The sequence below is a fragment of the Budorcas taxicolor genome, chromosome 9 (assembly GCF_023091745.1).
Source record: "Budorcas taxicolor isolate Tak-1 chromosome 9, Takin1.1, whole genome shotgun sequence".
NCBI classification, from domain to species: Eukaryota; Metazoa; Chordata; class Mammalia; order Artiodactyla; family Bovidae; genus Budorcas; species Budorcas taxicolor.
This window is the reverse complement of record NC_068918.1, coordinates 56,215,711-56,231,338: the sequence shown is the minus strand read 5'-3', so window position 1 is coordinate 56,231,338 and position 15,628 is coordinate 56,215,711.

Below are 15,628 nucleotides of genomic sequence, written 5' to 3'. Positions count from 1 at the left end.
CATGAAGGTGAAAAGTCAAAGTGAAGTCACTCAGTCGTGCTTGACTCTTAGCGACCCCATGGACTGCAGCCTACCAGGCTCCTCCGTCCATGGGATTTTCCAGGCAAGAGTACTGGAGTGGGGTGCCATTGCCTTCTCCATATTAGTCTCTACTGTACAGCAAAATGAATCAGCCATATATAAACATATATCCCTGCCCTTATGGTATTTCTTCTCATTAAGGTAACCACAGTGCACGGTGCATAGTTCTCTGAGCTATACAGTACATTCTCATTAGTTATCTATTTTATATGTAGTATCAATCATGTATGTGTTAGTCTCAATCTCCTGATTCTTCCCACTTCCCTCTCCCCACTTTGTATCCATATATTTTTCCCCTAGACCTGTGTCATCATTTTATTTACACCAAAGCAGTCAGTCAATTGATAGGAGAGGGAGTCTGAGGGGGGGTGGGGGGAGTAAGCAAACTGAGATGGAGAAAAACTAATCAAGATTTCTGGCATCGGGTAGAAATGATCTCCAACAATGGTCTCATATATATCTTTAATAACTCCTTTGCCAAGGAAGAACCATCAGTTTCTACAGTAAGTGAAAAAATTGGCCCCATGTGGACAGTTCAATTCAGCAAAGTAGTAAAAGCTCAATGATTTATTGCATCCTCATCAGCAATTATTTGGAAAAGACAAGGCTGAGAATTATCACTGAAAATATATGGAGAGAAGTTTTGCTAAGCAAACTAATAGCATAGGCAATAGTTTTAAAATATCTATATTTTAGAATAAATTGAGTTTCACTATTTTAGAAATACCCATTAATTCCTAGAAAATTAATATGCTTATTCCAACTACTAATTTCCCAAGAACTATTATTTAGAAATATGTTTACAATCTAGATTTAATGACCATACATCTTAAAGAAATAAAATGTAATTTTAAAAAATTCAACAAATATATAAACACGAATAATTTTAAAGTAATTAGATTAATTCAGCATAACACAGACATGCTTCATTTATTGCACTTCACTTTATTGTGCTGTGCAGATACTGCACTCCTTACAAATCAAAGATTTGTAGCAACTCTGTGTTGAGCAAGTCTATTTGGCGCTATTTTTCTGACAGTATGCACTTGATTTTTGTCTCTGTGTCATGTGTTGGTATCACAATATTTCAAACTTTTCCCTTATTATTATATTCATTATGGTGATCCGTGGTCAGTAATGTTTGATGTTAATATTGCAAAGATTATGGCTTGATGAAGACTCAGATGATGATTAGCACTTTTTAGCAGCAAGTGTTTTTTAATTAAGATATGTACATTTTTAAAAATATAATGCTATTGCACACCTGATAGACTATAGTATATTATAAAAAGGATTTTTATATGTAATGGAAAGCTTTAAAAAATTGTGACGCTCTTTATTTCAATATTCAATTTATCGAGGTACTCTGGAACTGAACCCACAATATCTTCAATGTTTGCCTCCATTTTAACATCAGCCATTTGTCAAACGCTTTCCACTTAACCTAAAAATATCCTTTCCAATTGGAGAAGGCAATGGCAACCCACTCCAGTACTCTTGTCTGGAAAATCCCATGGATGGAGGAGCCTGGTAGGCTGCAGTCCATGGGGTTGCTAGGAGTCGGACACGACTGACCGACTTCACTTTCACTTTTCACTTTCATGCATTGGAGAAGGAAATGGCAACCCACTCCAGTGTTCTTGCCTGGAGAATCCCAGGGACGGGGGAGCCTGGTGGACTGCCGTCTCTGGGGTCGCACAGAGTCGGACACGACTGAAGCGACTTAGCAGTAGCAGCAGTATCCTTTCCAGTATGTATTATTATCCCAGGATTATTGGAGGTTGAACAACTTGCCTTGGGACACTCAGATAATACAGTTGAGTAAGATCAGAAGCCAGGTCTGTCTCTCCTAAAATCCATGTTACCTTTTTATATCATTTTCCACTGAGAAAATATTTGATCCAAAGATGTGTTCTCCAAATACAGTAGTCCCTTGGTATCCACTGGAATTGGCTCCAGGACTGCCCACAAGTACCCAAATCCATGTACACTCAAGTTCCTTATATTATATTGAGTGAGTGAAGTCGCTCAGTTGTGTCCAACTCTTTGCAACCCCATGGACTGCAGCCTACCAGGCTCCTCTGTCCATGGGATTTTCCAGGCAATAGTACTGGAATGGGTTGCCATTTCCTTCTCCAGGGGATCTTCCCACCCAGGGATTGAACCTGGGTCTCCCACAATGTAGACAGACGCTTTACTATCTGAGCCCCCAGGGCATAATATTTTCATATAACCTATTTCACTTCAGTCATGTCCAACTTTTTGTGACTCCATGGACTGTAGACTCTTCTTCTGTGCAACTGGAAACAAAGGCCCAGCCTTATTATTTATTTTGCATCCTCTTAATGCACTTAACTCAGAGGTCACAAAGCAGGTGCTCTAAATATGCTCTTACATTTGAAACATGAAGAACTGTGATTGATTTTTACTATATGAACCTGATTAGTGTGACGGAACTATTGTATCCACTTCACAGGCTGCAAACTCAAGACCCAATGAGCATAGTCAACATCCAGTCTGTTTTTGAAAGAGGGAAACTGGAAGGATTGCTGTCAACTCAACAAACTACATGGACATAAATAAGAACGGAACGCATGTATGTTTTAATGAACCAAAAAGATGAATAGAATGCACTAGAGAGTCTTCAAAGCTTACAGAATGAAAAAGCATGAATCTAGGAGTTGAAACACCTAGGCCTGAACCCAATGGTACCACTTCAAACAGTGTGACCTGGAGAAGAGGATATCATCTGTCACAAGTTCAGTTTCATCTTTAAAGTGCATGTACAATACACACACTTGTCATTCACTGGAGTTTTCAAAAACTTAAAGCAATTTAACAAAATGTATAATGTTTAATTCAACTGTAGAGCTTATGACCTGACCTGAGGTAGGTCACCTCATTGCTCTAAGGCTGTTTCATTTTTTAAATGAGCATATAATATATATATATATATATATATATATATATATATATATATATATACCGATATCCCCTCTCTCTGGATTCGTTAAAAGTACCATGCAAGTTAATATGATTTCTCAGTTCAGTACAGTCGCTCAGTCGTGTCCCACTCTTTGCGACGCCATGGACTGCAGCACACCAGGCTTCCCTGTCCATCACTAATAACTCCTGGAGCTTGCTCAAACTTATGTCCATTGAGTCAGTGATGCCCTCCAACCATCTCATCTTCTGTCATCCCTTTCTCCTCCCGCCTTCAATCTTTCCCAGCATCAGGGTCTTTTCTAAGGAGTCAGTTCTTTGCATCAGCTGGCCAAAGTATTGGAGTTGCAGTTTCAGCATTAGTCCTTCCAATGAATATTCAGGACTGATTTCCTTTAAAATTGACTGTGATCTCCTTGCAGTCCAAGGGACTCTGAAGAGTCTTCTCCAGCACCACAGTTCAATAGCATCACTTCTTCAGCACTCAGATTTCTTTATGGTCCAATGCTCACATACATACATGACTATTGGAAAAACCATAGCTTTGACTAGAGAGACCTTTGTTGGCAAAGTAATGTATCTTCTTCTTAATATGCTCTTTAGGTTGGTCATAGCTTTTCTTCCAAGGGGCAAGCGTTTTTTAATTTCATGGCTGCAGTCACCATCTGCAGTGATTTTGGAGCCCCCCCAAATAAAGTCTGTCACTGTTTCCATTGTTTCCCCATCTATTTGCCATGAAGTGATGGGACTGGATGCCATGATCTTAGTTTCTTGAATGAGTTTCAACCCAACTTTTTCACTCTCCTTTTATACTTTCATCAAGAGGCTCTTCAGTTCCTCTTCACTTTCTGCCATAATGGAGGTCTGTCATCTGCATATCTGAGGTTATTGATATTTCTCCTGGCAATCTTGGTTCCAGCTTGTGCTTCACCCAGCCTGGCATATTGCATATTGTACTCTGCATATAAGTTAAATAAACAGGGTGACAATGTGCAGCCTTGACATATTCCTTTCTCAGTTGGGAACCAGTCCATTGTTCCATGTACATTCTAACTCTTGCTTCTTAATCTGCATACAGATTTTTCAGGAGGCAGGTAAGGTGCTCTGGTATTCCCATCTCTTTCAGAATTTTCCACAGTTTGTTGTGATCCACACAGTCAAAGGCTTTGGCATAGTCAATAAAGCAGAAGTAGATGTTTTTCTGGAATTCTCTTGCTTTTTCCATGATCCAACGAATGTTGGCAATTTGACCTCTGGTTCCTCTGCCTTTTCTAAATCCAACTTGAATGTCTGGAAGTCCTTGGTTCACAAATTGTTGAAGCCTGACTTGGAGAATTTTGAGCATTACTTTGCTAGCATGTGAGATGAGTGCAATTGTGTGATAGTTTGAGCATTCTTTGGCGTTGCCTTTCTTTGGAATTGGAATGAAAACTGACCTTTTCCAGTCCTGTGGCCACTGCTGAGTTTTCCATATTTGCTGGCATATTGAGTTCAGCACTTTCACAGCATCATCTTTTAGTATTTGAAATAGCTCAATTGGAATTCTATCACCTCCACTAGCTTTGTTCATAGTGATGCTTCCTGATGTCCACTTGACTTCAGACTCCAAGATGTCTGACTCTAGTTGAATGATCACACCATCGTGGTTATCTGGGTCATGAAGATCCTTTTCGTATAGTTCTGGGTATTCTTGCCACCTCTTCTTAATATCTTCTGCTTCTGTTAATCTATGCCATTTCTGGCCTTTATTGTGCCCATCTTTAAATGAAATGTTCCCTTGGTATCTCTGATTTTCTTGAAGAGATTTCTCGTCTTTCCCATTCTATTGTTTTCCTCTATTTCTTTACGTTGATCACTTAGGAAGGCTTTCTTAACTCTCCTTGCTGTTCTTTGGAACTTTGCATTCAGATGGGTATATCCGCCCTTTTCTCTTTTGCCTTTGGCTTCTCTTTTCTCAGCTATTTGTAAGGCCTGCTCAGACAACCATTTTGCCTTTTTGCATTTCTTTTCCTTGGGGAGGATCTTGATCCCTGTCTCCTGTACAATGTCACTAACCTCCATCCATGGTTCTTCAGGCACTCTATCAGATCTAATCCCTTGACTATGTTTGTCACTTCCACTGTATAATCATAAGGGGTTTGATTTAGGTCATACCCGAATGGTCCAGTGGTTTCCCCTATTTTCTTCAATTTAAGTCTGAATTTGGCAATAAGGAGTTCATGATCTGAGCTACAGTCATCTCCCAGTCTTGTGTTTGCTGACTGTATAGAGCTTCTCCATCTTTGGCTGCAGAGAATATAATCAATCTGATTTCAGGACTGGCCATCTGGTGATGTCCATGTGTAGAGTCTTCTCTTGTGTTGTTGGAAGAGAGTGTTTGCTCTGACCAGTGCATTCTCTTGAGAAAACTCTGTTAGCCTTTGCCCTGCTTCATTTTGTACTCCAAGGCTGATCTTGCCTATTACTATAGATATCGTTTGATTTCCTACTTTTGCATTCCAGTTTCCTATGATAAAAAGGACATCTTTTTTTTTTTTTTTTTTGGTGTTAGTTTAGAAGGCCTTTTAGGTCATCATGGAATCATACAACTTCAGCTTCTTTGGCATTAGTTGTTGGGGTATAGAGTTGGATTACTGTGATATTGAATGGTTTGCCTTGGAAACAAACAGAGATCACTGTGTCATTTTTGAGATTGCACCCAAGTACTGCATTTTGGACTCTTTTGTTGACTACGATGGCTACTCCATTTCTTCTAAGGGATTCTTGCCCACAGTTGCAGCTATAATGGTCATCTGAATTAAATCTGCACATTCCAGTCCATTTTAGTTCATTGATTCCTAAAATATCAGTGTTCACTCTTGCCATCTCCCGTTTGACCACTTCCAATTTACCTTGATTCTTGGACCTAACATTCCAGGTTTCTATGCAATATTGTTCTTTATAGCATCCCAGAACCTAATGCTCTACCTGAAACATTGTGGGCACTTACATTAAACAAAATAATTAAAAAGTTAAGGCTGAGGGATATCATGACTTAGTCAAACCTGGGATCCACAGGAAGAGCTTCTTTATTGACATATCATAGTAGAGAATAGCATTTTGGCTAATGCTCATGCTTAGTCATGTCCAACTTTTTGTGGCCCTATGGACTGTAGTTCACTGGGCTTCTCTGTCTATGGGATTTCCCAGGTAAGAATGTTGGAGCGGGGTGCCATTTTCTCCTCCAAGGGATCTTCCTGACCCAGGGATCAAACCCTTGAATCCTGCATCTCCTGAATTGACAGGCAGATTCTTTACCACTGAACCACCTGGGAAATGAATATTATGAGCTAAAGGCTGATGAAACAAACTAGGAAGTAAAACAATCTCATTTAATCTATCCAAAACTAATTTGGATAATCTACAACCAAACATGAAATAGACAATTCTAGAGGCTCTACTAATATTCTTTAATGAAATTCCTCTGGGAATTATATATGGAAACTATCCTGTTTATGCAGAGATTTTTTCCTCTTTAAAATATATTTAGAAGACATAGTTCCCAGGCTTAACAAATGAAAGCTATCAATTTTAACAGAGTCTTAAAAGTTTAGAATATTGTTTAGAATAAAAGGAGGAAACCAGAAAAAAGTTCCTGGTTATTGTTCAAATTGAGTAAGAATTTTGCATACATACTATGTATGTAGGCATACATACTGTATTTAAAAAAAATCTTATTATACTCCTCCTTAGTGTTTATTTAACCTCTTAGCAGCATATTTAATTTGTTAGAACATAGAAACAAGTAGTGTAATTTTTCTAAAAAATAACGGCTCATATTTTTATGTTATTTCCCTTCTTAGCTGCCAAAACTGCAGTGCCTCCTTTGTCCACCTGGTGGAAATGCCTGGAATTGCAGGAATAGTTTTCAGCGGCACAAACCTCTCCAGTACATAAAAGAAACCAGGATGTCCATTCCTACGTTCAACAAGCACTTAGATACTAAGAAAGGTGAGATACTAGACATAATGATGAATGTCAGTGGCAACAAAGCTTTTAAAAGTTTAAAAGTACATCATATACTGGCTAGAAAAGGGTTTAAATACAGCTGTGATGTACCAGCATATAGCACTCAGTTATTGAATTTAAAGTGCTACAGTCTAATGAGTCTTTACCCTGGTTGCATATCTATCAGCACTTTAATTAAAACCATGTGTCTTACAACAGGATTCCAGTTCCTGTGAGACAAATTCAGCCCAAAATACATCTCACAAAGATGACTTGTCTAACCCTGATTATTTGAGTACCTGTTGCAACTGATAGTTGAAAAAAAAGTAAAAGAAAAACAATTGTGTGCCCCAATGAACAATTTAATTCAGGATGACTTCAGGATATCATTTTTATTGGATACTGCTCAATTTTCCCACTCCTCAAGGGAAAAGAATTTAAATTTTCTCTGTTTTTCAAAAACATAATCTAAAACACTCTAACCTGTGAGCTGAAATGCCTCTTTAAAACCTGTTGAAAACTATGTCTTTGCTGACTAGTTCAAAACAATTGCAAATACATAGTCTATAATTTAGGGCACTGAGCAAATTAAAACTATTTCCTAGCCTGCCCAAGGCCACAGAACTTGCTGTAATAGGCTCTGGAGCCGGTTTGCAAGGGAACTAGTAGATGCATGAAAGGCTTAAAAATACCCATTTTCTTTTGTTTATTTCTGTATCACTCAGGGATACAGAATGAGCCAAGAACCCATACATGTCATCTCTTTTTTATTTTAATTTTTATTTGTTTTGGTTGTGCTGGGTCTGTGTTGCTATATGTGGGTTTTCTCTAGTTGTGGTGAGCAGGGGCTACTCTCTAGTTATGGTGGGCAGGCTTCTCATTCTGGTGGCTCCTCTTGTTACAGAGCATGGGCTCTAGAGCACATTGGTTTCAGTAGCTGCAGCATGCAGGCTCAGCAGTTGCAGCACACTGGCTAAGCTGCCCTGTGGCATGTGGAATCTTTCTGGAGTAGGAATTGAACCCATGCCCCCTGCATTGGCAGGTAGATTCTTAGCCACTTGTCCACCGGGGAAGTCCCGTACAAATATCTGATGCAAACACTTGATTCAGAGATGTTTTTCTCTCTTTAGACCCAACTCTGGTCTTGAACTCTGGTCTTTAGACCCATTTCTGGTCCTGTGCATGTCTAAATGTGACCTGCCTCTTAGCTAAGATGGTAAAATGACCACGCCAGAAATCCACTTTCTAAGCCATCTCTTTGAACAGCTCCAGACAAACCCATCCATTATCTGTATCAATTCATTCGGAGGTTTTCATTTTTCATTCAAACATTAATTTACCAGGTACTATCACTTCATCAGTTTTGGGGACACAAGAAAGAAGAAAATTAAGCTCAAAGAGCTTACTGCCTAGTAGCCAAAAGTCTAAATTTTATTCTTTTTAAATATATTTTAATTGGAGGATAATTATAATATTGTGATGGTCTCTTCTATACATCACCATGAATTCACCATAGGCATATATGTTACCCCTTCCCCCTGAACCTCCCTACCACCCAATCCCCCAGGTTGTCACAGAGCACCAATTTTGGGTTGCCTGCATCAAACTCCCACTGGCTGTCTATTTCACATATGATAATGTACAAGTTTCAATGTTGTTCACTCAAATCATCCCACCCTCTCCTTCTCCCATTGTGTCCAAAAGTCTGTTGTTGCCACTGACAGTCTGTTTATATCTGTGTCTCCTTTGCTGCCCTGCATGTAGGATCTTTCTAGATTCCTCATATATGCGTTAATACACAATATTTGTCTTTCTCTTTCTGACTTACTTCACTCTACATACTAGGCTCTAGGTTCATCCACCTCATTAAAACTGATACAACTACTATGGAGGACAGTATGGAGATTCCTTTAAAAACTAGGAACAAAACTACCATACAACCCAGCAATCACACTACCAAGCATATACCCTGAAGAAACAGTCATTGAAAAAGACACTTGTACTGCAATGTTCACTGCAGCACTATTCACAATAGCTACATTTTATTCTTGCTGAGCTTACGAACCCTCGCTTCCATCCAGGACTGCCCTGGGAAGCACAGTTTCTAGGTTATAGTTTGCTTGACTTCCAAAAGGTATGTAAAACTTGAACTCTTGGGTCAGTGGGAGAAGTTTGCTCAGGGGAGGGATTTCATTCATTCCATCCTATTCCCTGTCCACCTTTATAGAAGGAGAATAGAGAGGGGATGTTATTAGGAAAGTGTGTTGGCATCAGAATAGGGAACAACATAGAGAAACTCCCCTCACCAAGGAATTAAGGAGAAGAATGGCTTTGCCGAATTGTCCTCCTCTCTGGGCTAAGTGATCCCACTTTAAGAGACAAATCTCTATGTACACATGCTCCAGGGACCTCAGTGAAATGGAGAAGGATCCTATGGTCCTTGCTCTCCATGTCCTCCACCTTCCTTTTGTCTGTGGAAAAACATTAGCCGAAGAGTAAGATTCATCAAAAAAGTGACAAAATGCAGAAACAAAAGAAAACACTCCAAGACTAAGCTAGAATCATTTAGTCATTAAGCATAGTTCTAACACCTTTAGTTCCTTCTTAAGGGGTATAGAGAATATTCTGAGCCACATTCTGTGAACTATTTTGTAGCTACTGAAACCCTACCAGGTGGAAAAAATTAACTGCTTGATGACCAGATTGTAGCCCTAACATAACTGCCATAATTCCGAAAGAAATGGAAACAAACCAACTATGAAACTGAAGATTAACTGTACTTAACCAAAATGGCACTGGTCACACCACCAATGATCAGTTTGAAGATGACTGTGCTGTTTCTCCATGTAGCCCCCACCCTCCACCTACAAAAAGCTCTAGCCCACTGGTTGTCAGTGGGAGGGAGTAGGCCTTTGGACAGGCATCTGCCCTCCCAGCCATCTTCTCCCACCTCATTGCTGGCATCCAAAATTAAATAAACTTTCCCTCTCACCAACCTAGCCTCTTTAATGACTTTTGAGTGGCGAGCAGCCAAGGACCCCATTTTTAGTTACCTCAGTACTCAGCCAACATTTTAACTCTGCAAACTACCTTCTTGGAGCTGAAAATAGGTCTCTGGGTAAAAGTGATGAGTCTTACCAGTGGATGAAAAAGAAGAAGGAAGATCAAGAGAGAGGAAGTAGAATGTAATGAAGTTAAAGAGGAAATGAGAGGCAGGGGTTAAAAAAAAGGAACAAGAGCTTAAGACTACAAACAATAAAGAGAATACCAGTTTGGACAAAAGGAAAGAAGGAGCTCACATGTGAAAGAATGATGAAGTGCTAATATTGACTGCTTGGGATTTGCTACCTTGGGATCTATTCTTTTCATTGTGTAGTTTCCTATTGTTGAGAGTCTAAATATAATAGCAATTGTGACGTAAATAGGACCTTGGAAAGCACTCCAGAAAGGGGTGTGCCTTTTTTTCTTGCTCGTAGAGGGTTTCACTGGTGGTTCAAAGGTAAAGAATCCACCTGCAATGCAGGAAACACAAGAGATGTGGGTTGAATCCCTCGGTTGGGAAGATCCCCTGAAGGAGAGCATGGTAACCCACTCAAGTATTCTTCCCTGGGAAATTCCATGGACAGAGGAGCCTGGTGGATTCTAGTCCATGATGTTGCAAAGAGTCAGCCACGACTGATCACGCCTGCACACTTGCTCTTAGAAACCGTAAGAAGAAGCCTAAGCTAGCCTGATGGATCATGAAGAAAACATGATCTAATCACCACCTGTTACCTCAACCAACAGACAGCCAAGCGTCACATAAATGCAGGTGACTCTCCTGGACCTAGCGGCTGACTTCAGAGGCAGCAGTGAGTTGAGCTGAGACTAGTTAAGCTATCCAAATGAGAAAAGCTGTCCAGCTGACCCACAGAAAATTTTTAAAAATCCATTCGGAAGCATTTATGCATTTACCCTAAAGGATTCTTAGCTGAGGCAATATGAGTAGAGAAGTAGTGTATGGGCACAGAAGACCAGTTGTTTCATGTTATGTCCACAGAGGAAGATCCTTCTTTCAGTGGAATACACAAGAATTTGTAACCTTGAATGAACCCAGGATTCACTCACCCTAACTTTCGATTCTACTAAATAAATATATTTTGAAGAAGTAATGAAAACCTCAATAGGACTTTTTAGGACTTTTTGTAAATTCGGTTCTCAACTTCCTCTAGAACTGCCTTCTACATAATACACTTCCTATTTGTTACTTAAATGTTCTTGTTGTTTCAAACAAAATGTAAAAGTAAAGGACTTTGATCAGCACAGCAAAGTTGCTCTCCACAAAAGGGCCAAACAAAATATAATCTTGAAATTGGAAACCCCCAAATCTGTTCTTCCACTGGCCCTGGAGTTAACCAATATTTGGACCCAGCTGCCTGAGGAGGAATGAGGACTGAAGGAATCAGAGTTGGCAAGAAAAATGTCTCTCCTCTGAGGCTTCCAGCCGCATATTCAGTAAAGACAGGGCATTTGAAGTAAGAGCATAATCTACCTGTCAGAAACACTTTGATTTTGCTTAAACACCAGGCAAACCGACAACCACTTTTCCCACAACTGAGGACAGTCTCCTAACATGAGCGGCACTTGAAGACGTGTTAAAATTTTTGCAGCTATTAACACATTCCTAAGAAAAATACTGCCGGGGACACAAGAAAGCCAAGGATAACAACCTCTTCTTTCCAATGAAAATGTTCCGTCTGTTTGATTAAAGGAAGATAAATGAAGGGCGAGGGCCAACGCACCTCACCTTCTGTGCTACAGTTTGGTTCTCCTTGAGACCAAGTGATTTAGCTTAGGAAACACGCAGCTTTGTCTTCATGACCCTGCATTCCTGGAGCAGGGAGTCTAACCAGGAACTACGTGCATTCATCGGAAAAGCCCAACATTCTCTGACATTTTCCAGGGGAGGCAGAAGAGAGAACACAAAGCAGAGTTGTAAGTGTACATGTCCTTACACTTATTTCTGTTTCAAGGGATCCAAAGTGAGGCACAAATTGTCCTAAGTGAACATAACCCTCTGGACCAGGAGAGGTGAGCTCTGGCCCCAGCTCTGGAATAACTGTGACTTTGAACTACTCTTTTGGTGTCTCTGAACATCAGTGTTATCTCCTAATAAACAGAGCAGTTGATCTAGAATAGTTCAAACTGTGAGTTGTAGCCATTAGTGGGACATGAAATCAATTTAGTGCATTGCAGCAGCCAATTTTTAGAAAGATATAAAAAGATACGATAGGAAAGAATAAGATAAAAATACACTGTGCCATATATTGTCTCATTAGACTTTTGTTTTAGTTATTTGTTTGCATGTGTGTCACTGTGTATTACATTCTTTTTTATTTCCTTTTTTTAAATAGAGGATAATTACAGTATTGTGATGGTTTCTGCCATACTCAACACGAATCAGCCATAGGTATGCATGTGTCCCATCCCTCGTGAACCCTCCTCTCACCTCTCTCCCCATCCCACCCCTCTAGGTTGTCACAGAGCACTAGTTTTGGGTATATTACATTCTTTAAAAATCTTAATAAACACTGGGTTTGATCTCTTAAGCTTTTTTTTTAAAACTCTAGCTTTCTGGAATTGGGCTTCCCTGGTGGCTCAGACAGTAAAGAGTCTGCCTGCAATGTGCGAGACCTGGGTTCGATTCCTGGATCGGGAAGATCCCCTGGAGAAGGAAATGGCAATCCATTCCAGCACTCTTGCCTGGAAAACCCCATGGACAGAGGAGCCTGGTAGGCTAGAGTCCATGGGGTTGCAAAGAGTTGGACACGACTGAGCAACTTCACTTTCAGTTTTCTGGAATTAGATGAAACATCCAGGTACCATTTTAATCAGCCTGTATTATGGGCTGATCCAGACCTTAGTACACTTCAGTCCTCAATATGAACCTATTTGTATGTACATTGAAATCACTGAAGTGTGTGCTTGTGTATTGATATGCATGTGCGTTTGTGTTTTGATCTCACCTAGTACAGGACCTATTCACATAGCCAACAATGAAGTACAATGTGACTGACTACAGTAAAATGAAACAGCACAAACCAATGGCCTTCAACATTGGCGGCTTCAGTTTCCACAGGAACATTCTGGATGCCTTGGTGCTGTGTTCACTAGATTCACAGGAGAAAGTGAGTTGCCACACGCAAACTGCTATAGACTGATAATCACCAGGAATATTTCTTGGGAAACACACCACCACAATGAGGACAGAGTTGTTCATAGAAGAAACTTACATGGTCTTATGACTTAAACACATCTGAAGCAAGAGCATAAGCCTACAAAAGTGTTAAATACGCCTAATTTATTCAACGCTTCTTTCTTTATACTTGTACACTGTGCCCAGGAAAGAGCAGACACTCAGCAGGTATTTGTTGGTATTCAGTGTGACTTTGCTAGCCTGTGGGGATCTTCTATATCAGTAACTTGGCCCAGCTATATTGTACCAACCTAACATAGATAGGCTTGAAATAATCATGGATTTTTTATGACTAATATTGGCCTCTGGTAACATGATCACTTCTTCTTAGAACACTTTATTTTTAAATTTTTAATTGAAGTATACTTGATATACAATGTTGTGTCTGTGACAGGTGTACAGGAAAGTGATTCAGTTATACACACATGTATATTTTCTTTCAGATTTTTTCCCCTATAGGTTATTACAAAATATTGAGTATAGTTCCCTGTGCTATACAGCGGGGCCTTGTTGGTTATCTGTTTTATATATAGTACTACCGCACAATTGCACTCATCTCACATGCTAGTAAAGTAATGCTCAAAATTCTTCAAGCCAGGCTTCAGCAATACGTGAACCGTGAACTCCCTGATGTTCAAGCTGGTTTTAGAAAAGGCAGAGGAACCAGAGATCAAATTGCCAACATCCGCTGGATCATGGAAAAAGCAAGAGAGTTCCAGAAAAACATCTATTTCTGCTTTACTGACTATGCCAAAGCCTTTGACTGTGTGGATCACAATAAACTGTGGAAAATTCTGAAAGAGATGGGAATACCAGACCACTTGATCTGCCTCCTGAGAAATCTGTATGCAGGTCAGGAAGCAACAGTTAGAACTGGACATGGAACAACAGACTGCTTCCAAATAGGAAAAGGAGTACGTCAAGGCTGTATATTGTCACCCTGCTTATTTAACTTACATGCAGAGTACATCATGAGAAACGCTGGGCTGGAAGAAACACAAGCTGGAATCAAGATTTCTGGAAAAAATATCAATAACCTCAGATATGCAGATGACACCACCCTTATGGCAGAATTAAAGAGGAGCTATAAAGCCTCTTGATGAAAGTGAAAGAGGAGAGTGAAAAAGTTGGCTTAAAGCTCAACATTCAGAAAACGAAGATCATGGCATCTGGTCCATCACTTCATGGGAAATAGATGGGGAAACAGTAGAGACAGTGTCAGACTTTATTTTTCTGGGCTCCAAAATCACTGCAGATGGTGACTGCAGCCATGAAATTAAAAGACGCTTACCCTTTGGAAGAAAAGTTATGACCAACCTAGATAGTATATTCAAAAGCAGAGACATTACTTTGACGACTAAGATCCGTCTAGTCAAGGCTATGGTTTTTCCAGTAGTCATGTATGGATGTGAGAGTTGGACTGTGAAGAAGGCTGAGCACTGAAGAATTGATGCTTTTGAACTGTGGTGTTGGAGAAGACTCTTGCGGGTCCCTTGGACTGCAAGGAGATCCAACCAGTCCATTCTGAAGGAGATCAGCCCTGGGATTTCTTTAGAAGGAATGATGCTAAAGCTGAAACTCCAGTACTTTGGCACCTCATGCGAAGAGTTGACTCACTGGAAAAGACTCTGATGCTGGGAGGGATTGGGGGAAGGAGGAGAAGGGGACGACCCAGGATGAGATGGCTGGATGGCATCACGGACTCAATGGATGTGAGTCTGAGTGAACTCCGGGAGATGGTGACGGACAGGGAGGCCTGGCGTGCTGCGATTCATGGGGTCGCAGAGTCGGACACAACTGAGTGACTGAACTGAACTGAACTGAACTGATGGATATGTTAACCCCAAGATCCTAATTTGGGATTAAGTACCTGCCTTTCCCCTTAGATAAACATAAGTTTTTTTTCTTACTCAGCCACAAAAAAGAAATACTGTCATTTTCAGCAGCATGGATGGACCTAGAGATTATGATACTAAGTGAAGTAAGCTAAAGACAAATATCATATGTGGAATTTAAAACACTTTATTAACTTGGCTTCCAGGACACAACACTCTCATGCTTTTGCTTTTATCCCATTCAGTAGCCTGTCTTTCTAAGTATTCTTTCTGATTTTTTTTCCGCTCTGGGTGTATCTTTTATAGATAACATGCAGCTCAATTCTTCAGCCCATTTACATTTAAAGTCATCATTGATAATTAGAATGTGTTTCTATCATTTTACTTTGGTTTCAGTTGCCTAATTTTTGTTTCTTTTTCCTTCTTTTGACTGTTTGAAGTTTTTTCCCCACATTTCTCTCTCTAATGCTTTGGTATTTATTAATATATACTCTATTCATTGATGTACTGGAATGGGCTCATACCAGAGCATGGAAGTCAACTGTAC